The 16,556-nt window shown below is 51.9% G+C and overlaps 1 protein-coding gene and 1 long non-coding RNA gene across 2 annotated transcripts in view; both read right to left on the bottom strand.

Annotated features, from left to right (window-relative positions):
- LOC135299814 (zinc finger protein 271-like) overlaps positions 1–16,556 on the bottom strand; it is a 593,489-nt gene that overhangs the window by 14,248 nt on the left and 562,685 nt on the right. The window lies entirely within an intron of this gene.
- Positions 849–3,895, bottom strand: LOC135298393 (uncharacterized). The gene is made up of 2 exons (XR_010360370.1): positions 1,662–3,895; positions 849–1,273 (listed from the first exon to the last, which is right to left on the bottom strand). It is a non-coding gene; the product is annotated as an uncharacterized LOC135298393 (long non-coding RNA).

Here is a 16,556-nt window from a genome sequence, read left to right as displayed (position 1 = left end):
CATTAAATGCATGAGAATAAGTTAAATTTTGCTGAATCTATAACTTTTAAGAATATTATTTTTTTAATTCTGTGATGTTTAATTTAATGTAAATTCAGGATTGACAAGATTAAGCAAAGTTAAACTTCATTATTGTTAGATTTGAGCAATGTTAAGTTAAATTCCATTAATTTGAAATCCTGTTGTTCTGGATTGAGAGATAATGTGTGTATTGTATTTGCCATCTGTCACAGGTAGGGCAGTTACCTTCTGTTAATTAGGCAGTTAATTGTACCCCAAATAGCCCCCACAGATCCCCAAACACCTGCAAGGACCTCCAAGCTTTCTAAACTCCTTCTTGTGAGAGGAGCCTTGGAGCAGCTGGTTTCAATCCCAGCCCGAGACTTTTCAAGATTTTGTATGTAAAGAATTATAAAGGTGGAACGAAACCTTTGTAGAATTTGTCCTACAGGATTAATGATGGCAAACCAGAGATATTTCTATAAATATATATTATTGATTATGGTAATGATTACACAATATTATCTTAATCAGAAAAATTTGCTCCTAAGTATAACATCTGTAACATATTATATATCATATCATATCATATCATATCATATCATATCATATCATATCATATCATATCACATATCATATCATATTGTATCATGTACTAGGAAGTGATTGCAAAGTAACTGTATTAAAGCAGAACCAGTTATTAAGCAGAGATTGATGTCACTTCCTGTGTCAGTTTGAAAAGACACGTGTCTTCTAAGGAAGGCAGGAGTGTGTCCTAAAATGTAAAATGTAAACCCCCTGCCTCTGAATTGTTATAAATTTGAAATTAAGGGGCTCTCAGACAAAAATATGGGAGCAGGAATAGCAGTTCTTTATTAGGGAAACAAATAAAAAGATAAAATAAACAATGCAGTAAAGCAAGACAACACTGACAGAATCAGAACACTACCTGACACCCTGTTGCACAGGGTGTTGGTAGCAGTCCAATTGGAATGGTGGCTGCAGTCCTCCTGGAGTGTCAGGTGCGGTTCTGTTGGAGCAGGGATCCTGTAGAAAGGTGTAGTCTTCCTCTGAAAATCCAGTGGAAGAGGCAGCTGCTGTTCCTCTGGGAAATCCAGTGGAGAAAGCCATGCTAGTGTTCCAGAAACTCAAGATTATATCTGGTAGGAATGCTTGGCTCTCCCCTCTGGACGGAGCATCTCCCAAGGGGATGCTGTAGTTCTTATCAGTCATGCAGTGACATTCAATAGCCTGTTATCAGCAGATGTCTGCCCTGAGGAAGGAGTGGGTGTGGAAGAGATAAGGAAAACTGCTCACTTAACAGAAGACAACTGCCATACAGATGGCAAAGAGAATACAATCTGCTTGGCAATCCAGGACTGTCTCCATTGTGAAACTCAGGGGCCCCAAGCCCCAAGGGTCCATGGTGACCTTGTGGAGCCCCCAGTGTCACAGAGGAGCCATTGTGACACAGTGAGGGCACATGGAGCCGAGGGGTCATGGTGACAGATCAGGGCTTTGTGGGAGCACAAAGGACACTCCAGGGCCTTATGGAACCAAGGAGACCATTGGGACACTGTGGGGTCTCACAAAACCAAGGGAACAGGGAACAGGTCTGGCTGGCTGGGCCTCCTGGGGATCACCTGACAGGTCCAGCTGACCTTGGCGTGTCGAGGGCTGCTTCTCATCTGCCCTTGAAGCACTGGGGCTCTGGGCTTTCCTTCCTATGGGAGAGAACTGTCCTTGTCCTCCAGGGGCCCATGTCAAAATTGGGATTCCTCCTCCAAATTTCCTTATATGCAAAGGTTGTTTCCAGATGAAATCTGCCAGGAGTGACAGCTCTGGCTGCCTTGGCCATCCAGGAACCACCTCTCATCTTCCTTTGAAACACTGGGACCATGTGCTTTTCTTTCTTATGGGAAAAAAAACATCCATCTGGACTAGGCACCCATGACTAAAATTGGGCATCTGTCTCCAGCATTCCCTATATCCAAAGATAACTCCCAGACAAAAGCTGCCAGGAGTGACAAGTCTGGCTAGCCTTGGCTTCCTGAGGGCTGGTACTCATCTGCCTCTGAAACACTGAGGCTCTGTGCTTTCCTTCCTAATGAAAAGAACTCTTCTTGCTGTCCAGGTGCCCATGGCCAAAATTGACATTCCACCTCCAAAATGCCCTGTGACCAAGGAAAGCCCCTAGACAAAAGGTGCCAGCAGAGAGAGGTTTGGCTGGCTTGTCTTAATGGTGGCCAACTCTCATCATCTTCCAGAACACCTGGACTTTGCACTTTTCTTTCCAATACAAAAAAACCCATCCATCTTGACCAGGGTCCCATGGTCAAATCTGGGATTCCATCTCAAGAACACAATACATCCAAGGATTTCCCCCCAATGAAAGATGCCAGGACAGACAGGTCTGGCTGCCCTTGGCCTCTTGGAGGCTGCATCTCATCTGCTTTCCAAACACTGTGTGTTGGGCTTTCCTTCCAATGGAAAAGAACCATCCTTCTTCTCAAGATGCCCGTGGACAAAACTGAGATTCTTCCTACCAAATTCCATATATCAAAGGATTCCTCCATGATGAAAGCTGCCAGGACAAACAGGTCTGGCTGTCTTGGCCACCCAGGAGCCACCTCTCTCCTCTTCTGCCTTTGAAACCCTTGGGTTTTGTGCTTTCCTTCCTATGGAAAAGAACTGTCCTTCTTATCTATGCAGAAATGGCTAAAATTGGGATTCCACCTCCAAAATCCCCTATATCCAAGGGTTGCTGTCAGACAAAAGCCACCAGGACAGAGAGGTCTGTCTGTCCTAGGCCTCTGATGGCTGCCTTTCATCTGCCTGTCAAACCCCGGTGCTCCGTGCTTTCCTTCCTATGGAACAGAACCATCCTTCTCCTCTGGTGTCCATGCGTGAAATTGGGATTCCACCTCTAAAAGTCTGCATATCCAAGAATTGCTCCCAGGCAAAATCTGCCAGTACTGTCAAGTCTGGCTGGCCTTGGCCTCTGGTGACTGTCCCTGCATCACTGGGGCTTGGTTCTTTCCTTGCCATGGAGATCCCTGGGACACTGTGGGGACCTCATGAAAGCAAGGGGTTCATTGTGGCACCACTGGAGCCCATGGAACCAAGGGGCCATGGTGACACAGCGGGGCTTCATGGACCCCAGAGACCATTATGACTCTGTGGGGCCTGATGGAACCCAGGGAACATGGAACAGGTCTGGTTGGCTTGGCCTCCCAGGGGCCACCTGACAGGTCTGGCTGATCTTGGGATGTCAAGGGCTGCCTCTCATCAGCTCCTGGAGGGGTATCTCTCCGAATAAAACCTGGCACCTCTGGCTGGCCTTGGCCTCTGGTGGTTACCTCTCATCTGCCCCTGAAACACTGGGGCTCTGTTCCTTCATTCCTGTGGAAAAGAACTGGCTTTCATATCCAGGGGCCATGACCAAAATTAGAATTTGGCCTCCAAAATTCTGTATACCCATGGATTGCTCCCAGACAAAAGTAGCCAGGACAGGCACGTCAGGATGGCACTGTCCTCTGCTGATTTTCTTAGACTATGAGTTGAATATTTTCATTTGGACACACTTTGGACAGGGCCCAGAGATCTCCCAAGGATGGGTTTTGAGGCCTACGGCTCATGACTACTACATATGGAAAAAGGAGCTCTGTGCTCTGTGCTGTTATGGGGGTTTTGCATCATGGAAGTGATGTTCTATAGAGAAGCTGCTAGCAATTTTGTTGGTGTCTGACAAAAAAACCAATCAGTAATTAGCTTTGAGAATTGACAGTCTGTTTAACCACTAAGGAAAGTGTACATGCCTCTGTGAAGACACATGTTAAAGACAAGAAAGCCACAGAGGGTCTCTTTCCCTTCTGGCCAGCAAAGAGGTAACAAGGCTGGCCCAGCCCCCGTCTCAGCCAGGCCGGGCCGGGCGGCTCCTGCCGTGGGGCTGGGCCCCTTCCCAGGGAGCCCCCCAGGCCCCATCGGCTGCCGGGCAGGGCAGGGGAGGCCGCGGGGCCGAGGCCGGGCCAGGCCATGGCTGCGGTTGCCAACACCTGGGCGCTACCAAGCCCTGCCCCCCCACCAGCCCGGGCCCAGCCAGGATCCGCCGGGCCCCAGGAGCAGCCCTGGGCCGGGCCGGCTCGGCCAAGATTCTGCCACCCTTGGGGTTCACCCGCAAGCCCCGGGCAGGGGGAGGAGAAGCCATGGGCCCCGGCCGTGCTGCTGCTGTGCTCTGGCCTGGCTGCTGAGATCCTGGCCCTCCCCCAGCGCGGCCCATCCTGACACAGCCCTAGCGCAGCCGCTGCAGAAACCTCCATGGTAAAACAGCTCCGGCCGTAAGGACCCAGCCCGGCCGGGGTCACGGAACCATCTGCAGGCCTCGGGAGAGATATTAACTCTTTCAGTGCTTCCATCCTCCCTCGAGTGAGAGAAAAGGACAAAGTGCGGGCACACAGAGGAGCAACCGAGATCAGTGAGGAGGAAGTTGAGTCCCAAATAGGAGGGATGAGGAAATGCCTTGATCTTGGGGCTGAAATCCTCTTGTAAAGCTATGGAGAAGGATGTAATTGATACAGAAGACTCTCTTTTGCCCTATAATTCACTGAAAAATATGGGGGGATGACTTCTTCAGCAAAGGCCTCCATGCTACAGTAAGCAAATGTTGAAGTAGCTATGACCCCACGAGAAGTTTGAACATTGAAACTGGCAAGACTGATGAGACCTTGTGCCCTCAGGGAGAGAAGAAGATTTCAGAGATGAAAATTATTTCAAGAATGGATGAAGAGAACTTTTGCTTTTAAACGGCTTGTTTTTAAACTAATGTCGTCCCATAAGCCAGCATAGCCCATAAACACAGCTGTGGGAAGGCTGTGAAAAAATAGGAAGGACTTCATGTTATTCTGGGCAGCTTCTATTCCTGGAAATTGAGAGCCATGAGAGAAATATTTTCTTATGGAGACGTCTCCATAGCATGAAAGAGAGAATCCTCTCCCTAAGTGAACTGAACAAAGACTATTCTAGAGGTGGCAAACAAACAGGAATGTTTATGTTTTGTCTCTTTACGTTGTCAGTAAGGAAGAATAGGTTGTAGGAAGAGAAGTGTTCTGAAAGCTTTTTCCTGATTCTTAATTCTCTATCTTTCAGTTATTATTAATAAACTTATCTTCATACCCTTCTGAAGTTTTGAGCCTACTTTGCCTTTCTCTTAATCCTATCTCCCAGCAGGAAATGAGTAAGAATATACTAGTGAGTTCACTGGAAATTAGGCAAAACTGAACACACCATACTAATTAATCCTTCCTCCAAGAAATGTCAAACTGGCGAAACAAAACCACTACAGAAATCTTCCTGATGAATTGCCCAGAGTAGAGGGAAATCAAGGTAGAGCCATGGTCTGTCAGGACTCTTTGATCCTAGTGAGCCCCGTGGTGCATTTGAGTGGAGCCCCTGAAGCTCAGGGCATGAGAGGAGATTGCACAAAGCTTTCCAGGAGTCCAAGTCAGAAGAAAACCCCAAAGTGTCGCAAAGTATGAATGGGTCCCACTGAGGTCCATCCCCAACACAGGCTCCTCATGGACTCCTTGGAGGAGAGAACTAGGGGGTCAGGATGGCACAAAACCCTTTCAGAGATTCAGTGTGGAAAGGAAAATCCAAAGTACCTTAACAAACTTTGAGTATCTCAAAGCATTAATGAGCCCCATTGAGTGTTAATGCAAAGCTCTCAAGGGACTCCTTAAAGCAGATAATTGGGGCCATGATTGCACAAACCTCTCCCAGAGTCTGTACCAAAAGGGAAACATCAAGTACCTTCAAATAACTGAAGAACCTTGAAGCATTAATGAGCCCCACTGAGTGTTGTTACTGACAAAGCCTCCCCAGGGACTAATTACAGCAGATAATTGGAGGCCATGATTGCACAAAGCTCTCAGAGACTCCAAGGCAAAAGCAAAACCCAAAGTCCTTGGAAAAACCTGCAGTCCCTGGAAGCATTCAGGAGTCCCCAGGGCCATTGCTGAGCAAGGCTCCCCAGGGACTCCTTCCAGCAGATCCTTGAGGCCACTGGGATGTGGGCTAGGGGGGGATGCTGAGGGCAGGACAAGGGGCTGACAGTGCCCAGCCTGGCTGGGGCTGTGCCAGGAGGCCCCAGGGCCTCAGGACAAGGTGTCTCCTCCCAGCCCTTGCTGGCACAGACCCTGCTGCTGTGCCCCAGGCCACCAAGACTTGGCTTCTCTTTGTCTCCACCTGTCATCACTGCCTCCAGTTCTCTGCTCTGCCTGGGGCCTGGGGACACTTTCTCAGTCGTGTCCCTCAGTGGGACCCATTAAAAGCCCAAGAAACTTTGGAGTTGGATTCTGACTTGGAGTTCTGGAGAGGTTTCTTCAGCTGCCTCTCAGGGACTGATGTTCAGGGCCTGAGCACAAAGCCCCAGAGGGTCATTGAAGTTCTTGTGCTGTGTCTGTGCTGCTGAGCTGGGCTGGGCTCCTGGCCCAGAGGCAGCTCCTGTTAATCAAGAAGAGCTTCAAAAGCACATTTGTCTTGATGAGCAGCTCTTCTGCCAGCCCAGCAGGGCTGGGGCACTGCCTGCAGCCAGCCCGGGCACAGCCCAGAGGCACAGAGGGGTTAAACTCAGCCTGGGCTTGGGAATAAAGAGCAGAGCTCGCTCAGAGCTCACTAGAGCAGAAATCATCCCAGGTTTGAAACAGTAATTCTCTGGCTGTGGAAGAGAAGCTGCAGCTCCTGCAGGGATCCCCTGGAGCTGGCGCATCCCACAGCTTTTAGGACCTTTCAGGAGCACTATCAGAGTTGCTCCAGGGCAGGGATGTGGCCCCAGGGCAGGGCTGGCTTTCCCTGCTGCCCCAGCCAAGGCACAGCCCAAGGCAGCTCCGGTTGCCAGGCTCTGCTGCAGGGCTGAGCAGCCGCGGGTGCAGCCAGGGGTGCCCAGGGATGTCCTGCAGAGCAGGCTCCTGCAGCCCACGGCACTGTGCTGGGGCAGGGACTCTGCTGCCTGCCAGGGACAGCTCTCAGCCGGCCCGGGGAGCTGCTCCCAGCGCTGGGGAGAAGCTGTGGGGGGAAGGAGCCACCCTGAGCAGGGCAGGTGCTGCTGCTGTGAGGGTCTGGGTGGGGCAGGGCTGCTCCCAGCTCCACACCAAACTGGGCACAGCTCCGGAAGAAACTTCCCAAAGAAGGTAAGCCTGGCATTGCTGGAAAGATCAGGAGCTTTCCTGGGAGTGTTTTCAGTTTCCTGCTTGGAAAAGGATGGGAAATTTGGGGTGATGACAAAAAGATTTTTACATTTTATACATTTCTTCATATATTCGTAGATCTGTAAATTACTATTATACAGTTATAAAACTATAATCCTTATTTAAATCTATTAAACTCTTTATTAACTCTATTAAACGACTATTATATACTTCTATATTTATACTCCTTAATTAACTCTAGTACATTTCTAACCTTTCTATTAGATTTTAGAACAATAATCTGACTGTCTAAATACAGTCCTGAAATACTGTATAGTCTTATTATCAGGAAGAGGACCTACAAGGAGAATGCTTTGGTTTTTGACCAGCATGTGAGCAGTCATAAGAAAGAGTGGGGCAAAGAGTGGGACATACTCCAATGGGTTGAGCCAGGGGTGTGTAACTGGGGCAACTCAATCTGCTTTTGGATGTTCCTGTTAAATATCCCAATTATTCAACCTTAATAAATTGTTGAAATCAAGGGCCAGGTGTGCCCCATCCCCACTGGGACACCTGGAAGCTTCCAATAAAAGTCTGGTTTTTATTTTATTGTTCCAACACTGTTGCAAGGGGGTTATTCCTCTTTTGATTAGAGACCAACAGAGGAATGAGAGGCAGAACAGGAATTGTAATCCCACAATCACAGAACATTCTGAGTTGAATGAGACATACAGGATCATCAAAGGAATGTTTGAACATTTACAGAGACCTAGAACTGTAACTTTGGGTCGTCAGTCTCTGCTGGGAGCCTCCCAAAGGGTCCTCAGCCACTCCTCAGCTCTGGACAGCATCAGCATCACCTCTGCAGGGCCCAGCAGGGCTCTCCTGAGCTGCCCTTGCCCACCTGCACACACAGCCTGCCCCAGCCAGGGCCCTGCACACAGGCAGGTTTCTGTAGGGCCGGGGCCAGGGCACACAGGGTGGGATGGGCTCTGTGAGCGCTGGCAGGGACAAGGCTCCTCTCAGGAGGGAATGTCCAGGCCCAGGGAGATGCTCAGGCAAGGAGAGGGGGCTGAAGAGAGCAGTGCTGGGGCAGGAGGGCACTGTTGGTGTGTGGGAGGTGCTGGGCACAGCTGGGCACGGGAACACTGTCCTGCGTGCCCGGCTGTCTCTGCCCTGCCCTCTCAGGCACAGCACCACAGCATCTTCTCTTGTTTCTGCCCTGCCCTGATATTGTCACTGTTATCTGCTGCTCTCAGGGAGGCTCTGGCATTTGCAGCAGCTGAGTCAGGCACTGCCCTTGGCATTCCTGCCAGGCAGGGGTGTCCATGGGAATGGGGTGTCCAAGCTTCCCTGGGACCTGTGGGGCTGTGGGCAAAGCAGTCCATGGGAAAGGGGCATGAGCTGAGCCCCCTCCCTGAGATCCCATCATGGGCACAGCCAGGGATCTCCTTGCTGTGCCCTTCCAAGCTCTGAGCTGCCCTCCTGGGTGCAAATCTGTGCCAGAGCCTCTGGCAGTTCCTTGAATTTCCCACGGGGAAGGGCAGAGCTGCCAGAGCTGAGGAAATGCTGCTGGCTTTGCCAAGAGAGCCGTGAGTGTCCTTGGCACAAGGGGGGGCGGAGAACTTGCCCAGAGACTTTTAGAGAGGGTGAGACACTCAGGGATTCCTCTGCTCTGGGCAGGGTCTGGTTTATCCCAGGCTGACCTGGGAGTGTGTCTGTGCTCTGATTGCAGCCAAAGGTGCAAAGCCAGGGCAGCTGGGAACAAGCCCATCCAGCCCCTCACCTCCCCTCAGCCACAGGGAATCCTTTGCCTCTCCCATCTCTCAGTGGCAAACTCTGAGTGCATCAGAAATGCTGGGGATTTATGACCTCACACAACCAGGAATGATGCATGGGTAGGAAAACAATTCCTAAAACCAACTCCTGCCATCCTTTAGACTTGGGAATGCAGATGCTACCAAGCCTTTCTGCATCAGGAATGATTCCATTGCCAAATCCTGAATATCCAGCCTTGTCCCTCGGACACATGGCCAAAAACCATGAGCAGTGGGGCAGGGATGGCTCCTTGAGAGCCCCCATGCACAGGCCTGGCTGCTCCTGGCACACTCTGCCTGCTCAACTGGAGCTCAGGCAGGGACATGGGGGAAGGTTTTCCCAGAGCAGGGACAAGGGTGGGTGAGTCCCAGCGAGGCAGGCACAGGGGACGGCCCAGGTTTGGCTCAAAGCAGCCTGTCCTCACTTGTCACTGTCTTTTCTCCATCAACAGGTCCCCATGTGCAGCCACAGCAAATGTCCAACAGCAGCTCCGTCAGCCACTTCCTCCTGCTGGCATTGGCAGAAACGCGGCAGCTGCAGCTCCTGCACTTCTGCCTCTTGCTGGGCATCTCCCTGGCTGCCCTCCTGGGCAACGGCCTCATCATCAGCGCCGTAGCCTGCGGCCACCACCTGCACACGCCCATGTTCTTCTTCCTGCTCAACCTGGCCCTCAGCGACCTGGGCTCCATCTGCACCACTGTCCCCAAAGCCATGCACAATTCCCTCTGCGACACCAGCACCATCTCCTACACAGGATGTGCTGCTCAGGTTTTTCTGAATTTCTTCTTCCTTGGCTCAGAGCTTTCCCTCCTGACCATCATGTGCTACGACCGCTACGTGTCCATCTGCAAACCCCTGCACTACGGGACCCTCCTGGGCAGCAGAGCTTGTGCCCACATGGCAGCAGCTGCCTGGGCCAGTGCCTTTCTCAATGCTCTCATGCACACAGCCAATACATTTTCCGTGCCGCTATGCCATGGCAATGCCCTGGGCCAGTTCTTCTGTGAAATCCCGGCAATCCTCAAGCTCTCCTGCTCCAAATCTTATTTCAGGGAACTTGGGCTTATTGCAATCAGTGCCTGTTTAGTATTTGGTTTTTTGTGTTCATTGTTTTCTCCTATGTGCAGCTCTTCAGGGCTGTGCAGAGGATCCCCTCTGAGCAGGGACGGCACAAAGCCTTTTCCACATGCCTCCCTCACCTGGCTGTGGTCTCCCTCTTTATCAGCACTGGCATGTTTGCTCATCTGAAGCCCCCATCCATGTCCTTCCCACCCGTGGATCTGTCCCTGTCAGTTCTGTACTCAGTGGTGCCTCCAGCCCTGAACCCCCTCATCTACAGCCTGAGGAACCAGGAGCTAAAGGCTGAAGTGAGAAGACTGATGACTGGATGTTTTCAGGAAAATTAATCTCCTGGCCAGTGTTTGCAAATCACTTTTAATAAATGTCATTTTTGATGCTTCTTATTGTTTTCATTGGGGTTTTCTTTAGTTTAAACATTTTATTAATATTGTCCACAGTGAAATGCCATTCTATGTGCCATTACTCATTTTGTTTCTCTCCACAATCCCTGTGGCCACAGACTGTGTCAATAAGGGGCTGCACTCTCAGTGGCTTTAAAGGAACTAAAGGATCTCCCAGCAGAGTTTTCTGCAGAGATGCCCTTTTGCTGCCTTCTCTGGAGCTGCAGCAGCAATGTCTGTGTGCAGAGCTGGGGCAGATCAGTGCTGGCACAGCAGCTGTGCCCAGCAGCAGCAGCAGCACTTGGTGTTGCCAGTGCTGCTGCCGTGGCCCTGCCCCGCTGCCCTGGTGGCCCTGGTGTTGCTGCAGGGCCTGAGTGCTCTCGGGGCCGGGCACAGTCCTGGGGGTGGCAGTGCCGGGGCTGCAGCAGGGACAGGCCATGGGCACTGCTGGGGCAGCGCTGACGCCTCAGGCCAAGCCCTGGGGGCTCCAGGCTCCTTGCCCAGGCTCTCTCAAGAACACGGCCAGGCGAACGCACAGCACAGAAAAGCCCCAGGGTGAACAGCCCCAGGCTGGCCGTGGGCAGGCTGGGGACAAACAGCATGGCTGGGGCTCTGCAAGGGCCCTGGGGGAGACGGGAAGGAGCAGCAGAGCAGGGGCTGATCCATCCCCAGTGCACTGCACAGCCCAGGGCAGCGTCCCAGAGCATCCTCATGGAGCTGCCAACAACATCCCCTTCTGCAGCCCTGGCCTCTCCCCCAGCTCACAGAGGTGCCGCAGCCTTGCAGGCACAGACACAGCAGCACTGGCTCAGGAGCCCCTGTTTGCATTGCACAGATTAGGCAGGAGCACCCCCATGCTGCTGCTGTGGGGACATGAACCTGAGGGAGCACAAATGCCATCAGCCCCTGGGGCCAGCAAGGGCTGGGGGACACCAGGGAAAGCACTCAGCTTTGTCCTGGCCTCTGCAGTCAGCCAGAAAGTTTGTTCCCATCAGCTGGGAGTTTCCTGTCCCACTGCAGCTGCTATTGCTCAGAGCCAGGGCTGCCTGACAGCCAGCCCCAAACTGCCCAGAGCATTTCCTTGGCTTCACCTTTGCTTTCTTTACTCTTCCTTGGTCCATATTTCTTCCTCTTGCTCAGCCCTGTTCCCTCCCCTGCAAACAGCCCATCCCTGTTTGCCCTTTCCTCTCTGGCCCCACTCCCCATTCCAGTTCCTGACTTGGCACCATGGAAATATCCCTTGAGATGCAGGATCATCCTCCAAGTGCTGCAGCAATTGTCTGCAGGCTCCTGCAGTGCCTCGTGCTGCTCCCTTGCCTGAGGCACCTCAGGCCAGAGGGGCACATCTGGGCTGCTGTGTCTGCCTGTGGGGCTCCCTATTCTGGGCAATGAGGAGGAGCTGCAGCGGCTCTGCAGGATTGACAGGATGGGCTTTGGGACTGGGGGGAGAAGCTGAGGGACCTGGGCTGCTGCAGCTTCTGAACAGGAGGCCCAGGGCTCATTGTGCAACTGCTCCAAGGCTGGTTTCATAGAATCACAGAAGCAGCAAGGCTGGAAAAGTCCTTGGAGATCATCAAATTCAACCTGTGCCCTGACACTGGCTTGTCTCCCTGAGCCTCCTCTTCTCCAGGATAAACAACCCCAGCTCCCTCAGCCCCTCCTCAGAGAACTTGTGTTCCAGACCCCTCACCAGCCTTGTTTCCCTTCTCTGGATATTCCCCAACCCCCTCCATGTCCTTCTTAAATTGGGGTGCCCAGAACTGGACACAGCACTCGAGGTGCTGCTCAGACTGTGCTGAGTTCAGGGGAAGAATCCCTGCCCTGGTCCTGCTGGCCACACCATTCCTGATCCAGGCCAGGAGCCATTGGCCTTCTTGGCCACCTGGGCACACTGCTGCCTCATGTCCAGCCTGCTGTCCGTCTGTCCCTGCAGGTCCCTTTCTGCCTGGCTGCTGTCCAGCCACTCTGTCCCCAGCCTGTAGTGCTGCAGGGGTTGTTGTGGCCAAAGTGCAGGACCCAGCACTTGGTCTTGTTCAACCTCACCTGGTTGGATTTGGTCCCTGGATCCAGCCTGTCCAGGACCCTCTGCAGAGCCCTCCTGCCCTCCAGCAGATCCATACTCATACCCAGCTTGCTGTCATCTGCAAATTTGCTGATGCTGGACTCAGTGCCCTCATGCAGATCATCACTGCAGATACTGAAATCCACGCTGGCTGGCTCTGATGCCTCAGCCATCCCATGGGTGCCCTGTGATGGATCTCAAGGTGATCTGTTCCATAACATTGCCAGGCACCAAGGTCAGGCTGACAGGTCTGGAGTTCCCCAGATCCTCCTTCCAGCCCTTCTTGGGGATGGGCTCACACTGGCACCTCCACTCATCTGGCACCTCCCTGCTGAGCCAGGACTGATGGTAAATGATGGAGAACAGCTTGGAGAACTCATCCACCAGCTCCTTCATCCACCTATGATGGATCCCCTCTAATCCCATATACCTGTGAGCATCTGAGTGGCTCAGCAGGTCACCAAGTGCTTCCTCCTGGATTCCAGGGGACTGTTTTGCTCCCTGTGCCCATCTACCAGCTCACGAGAACACTTGTCCTGAGTACAACCTGTCCTAATATTGAAAATTGAGGAAAAAATGTTAAGTAGCTCAGCCTTTTTTTATCTTTAGTTACTATATTCCCTGTAGCAGGCACAGGGCCTGCAAGGCCTTGGCGATCAGAAGCCTGAGCTAGGAAATAACAAAGTCAGCATGACTAAGGTTTTAGAAACCCCTCTCTTCCGCCTTTTGGACACTGTTATCTCCCTGTATATCCATAGGTCACTTTTCCCTTGACCCTTACTATTGGACAGTTTTCAATACCCCTGTAAGGTATAAAAACCCTAACTCTGCCTGGTTCGGCGGAGGAGAGCTGTCACTGGACCCTTCGCGGAGACCCCAATAAAGAACCCTGCGGAACCCACACAGCGCTGCTCTCTCCCTCTCTGCGTCAGCCGCGGCGATACCCAGGGCGACAGCACCAGGCATGCTAAAAGGGCTGAAATCACTAAAGAGCTGAGCTGCAAATCACTATAGCTTGCCTGGGTTGCCTGAGCCCCCCCCGCTGAGCAATCCTGGCCCTCCGTGAGCTATCCTGGATGACCGGCATTCCCCGCTGGGCTTCTGCCCTCGGGACCATAGCTGGCGCACCAAACATAGCGGACGCCCGAACAGCGAGGGGTCCCTGGACGGACATCTGAACCGCCGTGATAGCCTGGCCGCGGAACTGAATGCCGGACCTGGCATTTCAGAGGAGCAGCATTTCTTCGTGAAATTGTCACTGCCTCCGCTCGCCAGAAATCCTGGAAGAAGAAGCTCTTCGTTTTAGCAGGACTCTTCTGGACAGGAGGTCAGCTGACCCGCACCCCGATACCTGAGCACGCGAGTGTTCACGGAGGCTGACTGGCAGATGACCCCCAGCAGAACTTTGACCCACAACAGGCTGAAGAATTGTAAGTTTAACACAGCCTTTCTTGCGCGCAAAAATATTTTTTCCTCGGGTCCTTTTTTTGGTTTTTTCTTTTTTTTTCTCTTTTTTCTGCTGGCGGGAACTGAAAAATGGGATCAAAGCTTAGTAAACGATCCCAGAACGAGAGAAATTTATATTCCCTAATCCTAGAAATCCTATCTTCTAACAACTTTTCTTTTTCTAAAGGTAACCTTTCAAAAACTAACCTGAAAAAATTTATAAAGTGGATTCTCTGCCACTTCCCAGATACTAATACACAGACTATTACCTTAGACTCCTTTTGGGATACAATTGGGACCACGATATATAAGTTTCAAACTAACCAAGACTTTTCTGTAACCCGGTTTTTACCTATATTTCACGCTATCACTAAAGCTGTAGAAAAAACTAACAAAAAGATAGTAACTTCAGGGCTACCTTCTGTCGAACAAAACGGAAAGTGCTTATCTGAGTCAACAGAAGCGCCTATTTCAAATGCTAATGGAGGAGATAACACCCCCTCCACCCTGGAATCCAGTACTCCGCTGGGTCCTAGTGTCCCGCCATCTGCGCCGCACCCCCCCGACCCCAGGGCGCCCATGGCCCCTGCCCACCCCCTCCTCCCCCCCGCCTGCCCCCCGGGAGCCACACCCTGCGCGCCTCCTTGCTCTGTGTTATCTCCGAGAGCATCTGCGCCAGTTCCCGCCGGGACCGACCCAAACCCCACCCCTCCCCCTGCTCCCCCCGACCCTACTGGCGCCCCCCCCACCCCCTTTTCCGTCCCTCCTGTCCCCGCCGTACCCGCCCCCACTCCGTCTCCCGCCCTCGCCCCCCCCCGCTACCATCGCGTCTTTCCCTGCCCCTGGCATCATCCCTGCTGCGGCACTGGACCAGCCCGCCTGCGTCTCCGCGCCCCCCCCCACCATCGCACTTTTGCCTGCCGCCGGAATCGTGCCCGCCCGCGTGTCGGCCCCTGACCCAAGCCACCCTGTATCCGCCACACCCTCTTCCAGCCCCGCCGCCTCCTACATCCCGCACCCCCCCTCCCCCCATACCCTCGCTGCGCAACCCCATACCCACGCTCCGCAGCCCCCGGTCGGGACCCCCCAGACTTCCCTCAGTCCTGCCCCCCCTCCCCACGCCCCCCAGTCCTGTGCATGCTGTATCACGCATTACACAGCCACTCCAGCACAGCTGCCTCCCTGTAGCCACGTTCTGCCATGTGCTGCCTTACACTCTCCACAGCCACAGGCACCTCTGCCAAATGCTGCTCCAACCAGCCATAAGAAACATAAAGCAAGGCCTGATAGCTCTCACTTCTCGTCATCTGATGACAGCAGTGACAGCGATTCTGATTTGGAAATAGAATATGTAGATCCTTGGGCAAAAATAAAAATGGAAGCCACACAGGCAGGGGACTGGCAATTAGCTCAGAGAATTACTGCCTTTCCAGTAGATTATAAGAAGGGAAAACGAGGAGGTGCCACTACTAGAAAGACAAGGGAACCTATTACAAATAAAGAACTTGTGCAATTAAGAAATACAGCCAAAGAACATGGTAGAAGTTCACATATTTTTAGAAATTTCCTAGAGGCTACATTCTCGGCACATGTTCTGGTACCCCACGATATTAAAAATATTGCCCAGTGCCTCCTTTCTCCCGCCGAGTACATGCTTTGGGAAAGGCATTGGAAAAAGCAATTAAAAACATTATCAGATAACTACGCTGCAGATGCTGATAAGTCAAATTTTACACTCGAACAGCTGGCTGGTGAAGGGGATTTGCAAAAACCCCCTGACCAAGCTGATACTTTACCTAAGGCAACATTACAAGACGTGGCTATAGCAGCAAAAACCTCCTTACTCCTTACTCCTGATGATTCCACCCCTAGCCAATATTTTTCTACTATCAAACAAGGAATAGATGAAAGCTTTATCAAATTTGTGGATAGAATTAAGGATGCTCTGGAAAAACAGATAGAGAGCACAGAGGCAAGAAAAGAACTGTTGTGTAAACTTGCCATGAGTAATGCGAATGAAAAATGTAAAGCAATTCTGAGAGCCTTACCCTTAGACACAGAACCTACCATAGAGCAAATGCTGGAAAGCTGCACACGCCACCTGTCCACTGAAGACACAGTGGCCCAAGCAGTTACTAAGGGTATTGCAGAAGGAGTTTCTAGTGCATATGCAGTAATAGCTTCTAAAGATCAGGTCCGCTGCTACCACTGCGGAGATTTTGGACATTTTATAAAGGACTGTCCAGAGAGGTCACCTCCCAGGTACCCTCGCAATTTCCACCAAAGGCCCCAGAATCAGCAGCACTATCAGCCGCGTCCGGGAAACTTCCATCGGAGCGTGGTGGGGCCCCACGCAAGGACACCAAATCAAAGGCCATCCAGACCCAGTCACGCACCATCCCAGGAGATTCCAGACCACATGAGGAGGATCCAACACATGGAGCAATACCAAAGGGAACACGCCATTGGCTGGTAACTGCACTGTCCATTGACTTTAAAAATAACAATGTTTATCGTGTTCCCACAGGCAAACGTGGGCCAAAACATCCTAATTATAGGTGATTCTCTCCATACCCCAAAGGAAAT

The sequence above is a fragment of the Passer domesticus genome, chromosome 4 (genome assembly GCF_036417665.1).
Source record: "Passer domesticus isolate bPasDom1 chromosome 4, bPasDom1.hap1, whole genome shotgun sequence".
Classification (NCBI taxonomy): domain Eukaryota; kingdom Metazoa; phylum Chordata; class Aves; order Passeriformes; family Passeridae; genus Passer; species Passer domesticus.
This window is presented reverse-complemented; position numbering and strand designations above follow the sequence as displayed.